Consider the following 9,586-nt stretch of genomic DNA (forward strand, 5'->3'; position numbering starts at 1 on the left):
CATCATTAATCATCAGGGAAATGCAAATCAAAACCACAATGAGATATCACCTCACACCTGCCAGAATGGCTATCATCAAAAAGAACACAAATAACAAATGTTGGAGAATATGTGGAGAAAAGAGAACATTTGTACACTGTTGCTGGGAATGAAAGTTGGTGTAACCACTGTGTAAAACAGTACAGAGGTTTCTCAAAAAATTATAAATAGAACTGCCATATTACCCAGCAATCACACTCCTTGGTTTATATCTGAAAGAAACAAAAACACTAATTTGAACCCCTCTCTTCCTCGGAACTCCCTATGGGAGTGGAAGCCATCTTCTACTCAGCATCATGGCTGCTCTCAGATCCCTCGTGAAGCCCAGGATCATCAAAAGGAGGACCAAGAAGTTCATCCAGCACCAGTCAGACTGATATATCAAAATAAAGTGGAACCGACAGAAACCCAGAGACATTGACAACAGAGTGTGAAGGAGATTCAAGGGCCAGATCTTGATGCCCAACATCAGTTACGGGAGCAACAAGAAAACAAACACATTCTGCCCAGCAGCTTCTGGAAGTTCCTGGTCCACAGCATCAAGGAGCATGAAGTCCTGCTGATGTGCAACACAACTTACTGTGCTGAAATTATTCACAATATCTTATCCAAGAACCACAAAACCATTGCAGAAAGAGCACCCCAGCTGTCCATCAGAGTCACCAATGCCAATACCAGGCTGGACAGTGAAGAAAATGAATAGACAGCTCATGGTGCACATTGTGTTTGTGTTAATAAAACCACAAAACTCGAAAAAAACCACTAATTTGAAAAGATACATGAATCCCAATGTTCAGAGTAGCATTATGCACAGTTGCTAAGATATGGAAGCCACCTAAGTGTGTTCTTTTATTCTTTTTTTAACATCTTTATTGGAGTATAATTGCCTTAAGCTGTTGTGTTAGTTTCCACAATATAACAAAGGGAATCAGCTATACGTATACATATATCCACATATCCACTCCCTCTTGCATCTCCCTCCTACCCTCCCTATCCCACCCCTATAAGTGGTCACAAAGGATGGAGCTGATCCCCCTGTTCTATGCAGCTGCTTCCCACTAGCTATCTATTTTGCATTTGCTAGTGTATATATGTCAATGCCACTCTCTCACTTCCTCCCAAATTATCCATTCTTCTCGCTGTATGCTCAAGTCCATTCTCTACATATACGTCTTTATTCCTGTCCTGCCTGCCCCTAGGTTCTTCAGAAACATTTTTTTTTAGATTCTGTATATATCTGTTAGCATACAGTATTTGTTTTTCTCCTTCTGACTTACTTCACTCCATATGACAGTCTCTAGGTCCATCCACCTCACTACAAATAACTCAATTTTGTTTCTTTTTATGGCTAAGTAATATTCCACTGTACATATGTGCCACATATTTTTAACCATGCATCTGTTGATGGACACTTCTGTTGCTTCCATGTCCTGGCTATTGTAAATAGAGCCGCAATGAACATTGTGGCACATGACTCTTTTTGAATTACGGTTTTCTCAGAGTATATGCCCAGTAGTGGGATTGCTTGGTCATATGATAGTTCTATTTTTAACTTTTTAAGGAACCTGCAGACTGTTCTCCATAGTGGCTGTATAAATATATATTCCAACAAACAGTGCAAGAGGATACCATTTTCTCCACACTGTCTCCAGCATTTATTGTTTGTAGACTTTTTAATGATGGCCATTCTTACTAGTGTGAGGTGATAACTCATTGTAGTTTTGATTTGCATTCTCTACTGATTAGTGATGCTGACCATGCTTTAATGTGTTTGTTGTCAATCTGTATATTTTCTTTGAAGAAATTTCTATTTAGGTCTTTGGCCCGTTTTTGGATTAGGTTGTTTGTGTTTTTGATATTGAGGTGCATGTGCTGCTTGTATGTTTTGGAGATTAATCCTTTGTCAGTTGCTTCATTTGCAAATATGTTCTCTCATTCTGAGGGTTGTCTTTTTATCTTGTTTATGGTTTACTTTGTGTGGAAAAGCTTAAAAGTTTCATTAGGTCCAATTGGTTTATTTTTGTTTTCATTTCCCTTTCTTTACGAGGTGGGTCAAAAAGGATCTTGCTGTGATTTATGTCAAAGAGTGTTCTGGCTATGTTTTCCTCTAAGACGTTTATAGTGTCTGGCCTTACATTTAGGTCTTTGATCCATTTTGAGTTTATTTTTGTGTATGGTGTTAAGGAGTGTTCTAATTTCATTCTTTTACATGTAGCTGTCCAGTTTTCAAAGCACCAATTATTGAAGAGGCTGTCTGAACTCCATTGTATATTCTTGCCTCCTTTATCAATTATAAGGTGACCATATGTGTGTGGGTTTATCTCTGGACTTCCTGTTCTGTTCCATTGATCTATATTTCTGTTTTTGTGCCAGTACCACACTGTCTTGATTACTGAAGCTTAGTAGTATAGTCTGAAGTCAGGGAGCCTGATTCCTCCAACTCCGTTTTTCTTTCTCAAGATTGCTTTGGCTATTTGGGGTCTACTGTGTTTCCATACAAATTTTAAATTTATTTCTTCTAGTTCTGTGAAAAATGCCCTTGGTAGTTTGACAGGGATTGCTTTGTACCTATAGATTGCTTTAGGTAGTATAGTCATTTTCACAATGTTGATTCTTCCAATGCAAGAACATGGTATATTTCTCCATCTGTTTGGATGACATATAATTTATTTAATCAGTGTCTTATAGTTTTCTGCATACAGGTCTTTTGTCTCCTTAGGAAGGTTATGCAATGGTAAATGGGAGTGTTTCCTTTATCTCTTTCAGAATTTTCATCATTACTGTGTAGAAATGTAAGAGATTTCTGTGCATTTATTTTGTATCCTGCTACTTTACCAAATTCATTGATAAGCTCTAGTAGTTTTCTGGTAGCATCTTTAGGTTTCTCTATGTATAGTATCATATCCTCTACAAACAGTGACAGTTTTACTTCTTCTTTTTCAATTTGGATTCCTTTTATTTCCTTTTCTTCTCTGTTTGGTGTGGCTAAAACTTCCAAAACTATGTTGAATAATAGTGGTGAGAGTAGGTAACCTTGTCTTGCTCCTGATCTTAGTGAAAATGGTTTCAGTTTTTCACCATTGAGAAAAATGTTGGCTGTAGCTTTGTCAAATATGGCCATTATTATGTTGATGTAAGTTCCCTCTATGCCTACTTTCTGAGGGTTTTTATCATAAATTAGTGTTGAATGTTGTCAAAAGCTTTTTCTGCATCTACTGAGATTAACATATGTTTTGTATCATTCAGTTTGTTAATATGGTGTATCACATTGATTGATTGGTGTATATTGTAGAATCCTTGCATTCCTGGGTTAGACCCCACTTGATCATGGTGTATGATCCCTTTAATGTGCTGTTGGATTCTGTTTGCTATTATTTTGTTGAGGATTTTGACATCTATGTTTATATGTGATATTGGCCTGTAGCTTTCTTCCTTTGTGACATCTTTGTCTAATTTCACTATCAGGGTGATGGTGGTCTCGTAGCATGAGTTTGGGAGTGTTCCTCCCTCTGCTGTATTTTAGAAGGTTTTGAGAAGGATAGGTGTTAGCTGTTCTCTAAATTTTTGATAGAATTCTCCTGAGAAGACATCTGGTCCTGGGCTTTTGTTTGTTGGAAGATTTTTAATCACATTTTCAATTTCAGCACTTGTGATTGGTCTGTTCATATTTTCTATGTCTTCCTGATTCAGTCTCGGAAGGTTGTGCTTTTCTAAGAATTTGCCCTTTTCTTCCAGGTGGTCCATTTTATTGCCGTATAGTTGTTTGTAGTAATCTGCCATGATCCTTTGTAATTTGGCAGTGTCTATTGTTGCTTCTCCTTTTTCATTTCTAATTCTGTTGATCTGAGTCTTCTTCATTTTTTTCTTGATGAGTCTGGCTCATGGTTTATCAAGTTTGTTTATCTTCTCAAAGAACCAGGTTTTAGTTTTATTGATCTTTGTTACTGTATCCTTCATTTCTTTTTCATATATTTCTGATCTAATTTTTATGATTTCTTTCCATCTGCTAACTTTGGGTTTTGTTTGCTCTTCTTTCTCTAATTGCTTAGGTGTAAGGTTAGATTGGTTATTTGAGATTATTCTTGTTTCTTGAGGTAGGATTATATTGCTATAAAATTCCCTCTTAGAACTGCTTTTGCTGAATCCCATAGGGTTTTTTTGTTGTTGTTGTTGTTTGTTTCTTTTTTTTTGCAGTACACGGGCCTCTCACTGTTGTGGCCTCTCCTGTTGTGAAACACAGGCTCTGGATGCGCAGGCTCAGTGGCCATGGCTCACGGGCCTAGCCGCTCTGTGGCATATGGGATCTTCCTGGACCAGGGCACGAACCCGTGTCCCCTGCATCAGCAGGAGGACTCTCAACCACTGCGCCATCAGGGAAGCCCTCCCATAGGTTTTTGATTATCTTGTTTTCATTGTCATCTGTTTCCAGGTATTATTTTATTTCCTCTTTGATCTCTTCAGTAATTTCTTGGTTATTTAATAGTGTATTGTTTAGCATCCATGTGTTTGTATTTTTTACAGTTATATTTCCCATAATTGATATCTACTCTCCTAGTGTTGTGGTCGGAGAAGGTACATGATATGATTTCAATTTTCTTAAACTTACCGAGGCTTGATTTGTGTCCCAAGATGTGATATATCCCAAAGAATGTTCATGAGCACTTGAAAAGAAAGTGTATTCTCTTGTTTTTGGATGGAATATCCTGTAAATATCAATTACGTCCATCTTGTTCAATGTGTCATTTAAAGGTTGTGTTTCCTTATTTATTTTAAAGGTTGTGTTTCCTTATTTATTTTCATTTTGTCCATTGGTGAAAGTGGTGTGTTAAAGTCCCCTACTATGATTGTGTTACTCTCAATTTCCCCTTTTTAGGCTGCTACCATTTGCTTTATGTATTGTGGTGTTCCTTTTTTGGGTGCAGAGATATTTACAATTGTTATATCTGCTTCTTGGATTGATCCCTTGAACATTATGTAGTGTCCTTCTTTGTCTCTTGTTATAGTCTTTATTTTAAAGTCTGTTTTATCTGATATGTGAATTGCTACTCCAGCTTTCTTTTGATTTTCATTTTCATGGAATATCTTTTTTCATCCCCTCAGTTTCAGTCTGTATGTGTCCCTACGTCTGAAGTAGGTCTTTTATAGACAGCATATATACAGGGGTTTTTTTTTTTTTTTTTGTATCCATTCAGCAAGTCTATGTCTTTTGATTGGAACATTTCATCCATTTGCATTTAAGGTAATTATCAATATGTTTGTTCCTATTACTATTTTCTTAATTATTTTGCATTTGTTATTGTAGGTCTTTTCCTTTTCTTGTGTTTCCTGCCTAGAGAACTTCCTTTAGCATTTGTTGTAAAGCTGCTTTTGTGGTGCTGAATTCTCTTAGCTTTTGCTTGTCTGTAAATGTTTTAATTTCTCCATCAAATGTGAAGGAGATCTTTGCTGGGTACAGTAATTTTGGTTGTAGGTTTTTCCATTTCATCATTTTAAATAAGTCCTGGCACATCCTTCTGGCTTGCAGTGTTGCTGCTGAAATATCTGCTGTTAACCTTATGGGAATTCCCTTTTATATTATTTGTTGCTTTTCCTTTGCTGCTTTTAATAGTTTTTCTTTGTATTTAATATTTGATAGTTTGATTCATATGTGTCTTGGCATGTTTCTCCTTGGATTTTTCCTGTATGGGACTCTCTGTGCTTCCTGGAGTTGACTGACTATTTTCTTTCCCACACTGGGGAATTTTTCAACCATAATCTCTTCAAATGTTTTCTCAGTCCCTTTCTTTTTCTCTTCTTCTTCTTGGACCCTTGTAATTAGAAAGTTAGTGCATTTAATATTGTCCCCAAGGTCTCTGAGACTGTCCTCAGTTCATTTCATTCTTTTTTCTTTATTCTGCTCTGCAGTAGTTATTTCCTCTATTTTATCTTCCAGGTCACTTATCCATCCTTCTGCCTTAGTTATTCTGCTATTGATTCTTTCTAGAGAATTTTAAGTTTCATTTATTATGGTGTTCACCATTGTTTGCTTGCTCTTTAGTTCTTCTAGGTCCTTTTTAAACGTTTCTTATATTTCCTCCATTTTATTTCCAAGAGTTTTGATCATCTTTACTATCATTACTCTGAATTGTTTTTCAGGTAGACTGGTTATTTCCTCTTCATTTGGTCTGGTGTGTTTTTATTTTGCTCCTTCATGTGATGCATATTTCTCTGTCTTCTCATTTATCTTAACTTATTGTGTTTGTGGTCTCCTTTACACAAGCTGCAGGTTAGTAGTTCCCATTGTTTTTGATGTCTGCCCCCAGTGGATAAGGTTGGTTCAGAGGGATGTGTAAGCTTCCTGTTGGAGGAGGCTGGTGCCTGTGTTCTGGAGGATGAGGCTTGATTTTTTCTTTCTTGTAAGCAGGGCTGCGTCCAGTGGTGTGTTTTGGGGTGTCTCTGAACTTATTATGGTTTTAGGTAGCCTGTCTGCTTATGGGTGGGGTTGTGTTCCTTTCTTGCTAGTTGTTTGGTATGGGGTTTCCAGCACTGAAGCTTGCTGACTGTTGAGTGGAGCTGGTCTTAGCATTGAGACGGAGGTCTCTGGGAGAACCATTCCTGATTGATATTACCTGTGGCCAGAAGGTCTCTGGTGATCCAATGTTCTGAACTTGGCTCTCCCACCTCAGAGGCTCAGGCCTGGCACTGAGTCAGCACACCAAGATCCCATCAGCCACACGGCTCAGAAGAAAAGAGAGATAAAAAAAGAAAGAAAACATAAATAAAATAAAATAAATTTATCAAAATAAATTTTAAAATATTATTAAATTAAAAAATTAAAAAGTAATAAATAAAAAAGAAGAGAGCAACCAACCCAATAAAGAAATCCAACAATGATAACAAACACTAAAACCTATGCTAAGATAAACATAAAAATCAGAATTCAGTGGCAGGCAGCAAACCCCAAGTCTACAGTTGCTCCTAAATTCCACTGCCTCAGCTTGGGATGATTCGTTGTTTATTCAGGTATTCCACCAATGCAGGGTACATCAAATTGACTGTTGGGATTTAATCCACTTCTCTTGAGGCTGCACAGAGAAATTTCCCTTTCTCTTCCCTGTTCGCACAGCTCCCGGGGTTCAGCTTTGGATCTGGCCATGCCGCAGCATGTAGGTCACCCTGTGGTGTCTGTTCTTTGCCCAGACAGGAGAGGGTTGAAGGAGCCGCTGATTAGGGAGCTCTAGCTCACTCAGGCTGGGGGCACGGATGGGTATGGAATCCAGGGTGAGCCTGAGGCGGCGGAAGCCATCATGACATTGCAACTGCCTGAAGCATGCCATGTATTCTTGAGGGGATTTTGTCCCTTTTTCCCAGGACCCTGGCAGTGGTGGGCTGCAGAGGCTCCTGGGAGGGGTGGTGTGGATAGTGACCTATGCTTGCACACAGGATTATTTGTGGCTGCAACAGCAGCTTTAACATTTCATGCCTGTCTCTGTAGTCTACACTGACAGCTGTGTATCGCGCTGGGCTCTGAAACTCGTTTAGGTGGTGTTCTGAATCTTTCCTCATGCACCCCCAAACAATGGTCTCTTGACTCTTTGGAATTTCCGGACTTTTTCCCGTGTTCCCTGCAGTCTAGCTGTGGTGTGCTAGGCCCCCTCAGGCTGTCTTCATGCAGCCAACCCCAGTCCTTTCCCTCTGGTCTGACCTTCGAAGCCTGAGATTCAACTCCAGGGCCCCACCCACCCTGGTGGGAGAGCAGGGAAGTCTCTCAGGCTGGTGAGTGCTGGTTGGTACCAATCCTCTGTGTGGGAATCTCTCCACTTTGCCCTCTGCACCTCTGTTGCTGCACTCTCCTCCTTTGCTCTAAAGCTTTCTCCCCACCCACCCCTCGTTTCCACAAGTGAAGGGGATTCTTAGTGTGTGGAAACTTTTCCTCTTTCACAGCTTCCTCTCAGCGGTGCAGTTCCATCCCTATTTTTTGTCTCTGTTTTTTTTTTCTTTTTTCCTACTCAGGTATGTGTGGATTTTCTTGCCTTTTGGGAAGTATGAAGTTTTGTGCCAGCATTCAGTTGGTGTTCTGTATGAGTTGTTCCACATGTAGATGTATTTTTGATGTACTTGTGAGGAGAAGGGAATCTCCACGTCTTACTCATCTGCCATCTTGAAGATCCTCAGTGTGTTCTTTTATATCTGTGTGTGCTCCTATCTTAGAAAAGTATTTTCTTTATTAAATTCTTCCTTTTACAATTAATGGCAATGTATTTGATCATTACATACTTATTTTATTCAACTCTTTATGTGTTGCATTATTTGTGGAATGGCTCTATTTAGGAAGCTTATATGAGGAAGGGAATAAAAAGATGTTCTAAACTGTCAGATATTCTCCTAATGTCAAAAGGCTATTATGAGAGTGTGATTTTTTTAGACTCAGGAAACTAGAATCAGGACAGGTGGAATCTTTATTTTTTCCCTGATCAACTGATAGTTAATTTCTTCTAAATGTTACAAGTTTACATTAATTCTGATTCAGCCTCATCTCCATAGCTTCTTAAGACTTTATGCTTAATGGAGTCTAAGAAAGCTTCAGCTAGTACCTTTGAACACTTTTTCTGTTGTATCAAACAAGTCATCACTGGTTTTGTATTTCAGGCTATACCATTTACTTGCCAGGTTTTACTGAGACACAGGCAGTCTGTTTCCTTGTAGCCCCTCAGTTCTATTTGACCACCATTATTTGGGCAGTCTTTCTCTTGTTATGTCATTTGGAGCTTGAGGTATCTCTTAGTACCATTGTAGATAAAGTTTTTCTTTTTCTTCTGTTTCTCACTCTTCTCATTTTTTACAGTGATTTATGAGGAGAAAGAGAGAAAATGCCAAGTTACCTTCACTATTTTTAACTATAAATTTTTCTATAAACCACTCAGATTTTAGAGCATAATGGGAACTGGGTTTAGAGGTGCAGCACTAAAGATGAAATAGTGTTGGGACTCGATAATTTTTTTTGCATTTCTTTGTTTTTCTATTTAACTGTAATTTGCAGTAGTTTCAAATGTTCAGCACATACAGGGGGAAAATGTTTTTGCTACATCAATAAGTTTCTATGCATCAATACCCTCACTTATATAGTGAGGCTGAGTACAGTAATTTAGTAAATTGAAAGGCCTATACATTTCTGCCTTCATGTATACTTCTGAGAATTAAAACACCAGTGTAGTAAGAGTATATAAGAAGGGATGTAGCACAGAGCAAAGCCCAATTGTAAACAGTTATGGGAAGCAGCATATTTGTAGCTTAGTCTCAAATATAGCCTTAGATTAGTGCTCACAAGAGTGAACAGTGTAAAATCATCAAAGGCATATATCCCAGCTGCTTAGAATTTCTTTTTATAAGTATTTTAGTTTAACAGTGTTGTTTAATTTCTTATACCCCTTTAAACCATCGTAAATTTTAAGACACATATATTTACAAGTACAATTTGAAAAATAAAAAAAAAAATAACTGAGCTATTTTTGCCCACTTGTGAGGAAAGATACTGAGGTAATACATTTTAGCTTTAAAGGAGAAATTT

At 38.0% G+C, this 9,586-nt stretch overlaps 1 pseudogene across 1 annotated transcript; it reads left to right on the plus strand.

Moving 5' to 3' along the window:
• The first annotated feature begins 287 nt into the window (after positions 1 to 287).
• Positions 288 to 742, plus strand: LOC307180739 (large ribosomal subunit protein eL32-like; annotated as a pseudogene). Its single transcript has one exon. The product of its transcript is annotated as a large ribosomal subunit protein eL32-like (transcript).
• The last annotated feature ends 8,844 nt before the right edge of the window (positions 743 to 9,586 follow it).

Source organism: Stenella coeruleoalba, assembly GCF_951394435.1.
Source record: "Stenella coeruleoalba genome assembly, chromosome: X".
NCBI lineage: Eukaryota > Metazoa > Chordata > Mammalia > Artiodactyla > Delphinidae > Stenella > Stenella coeruleoalba.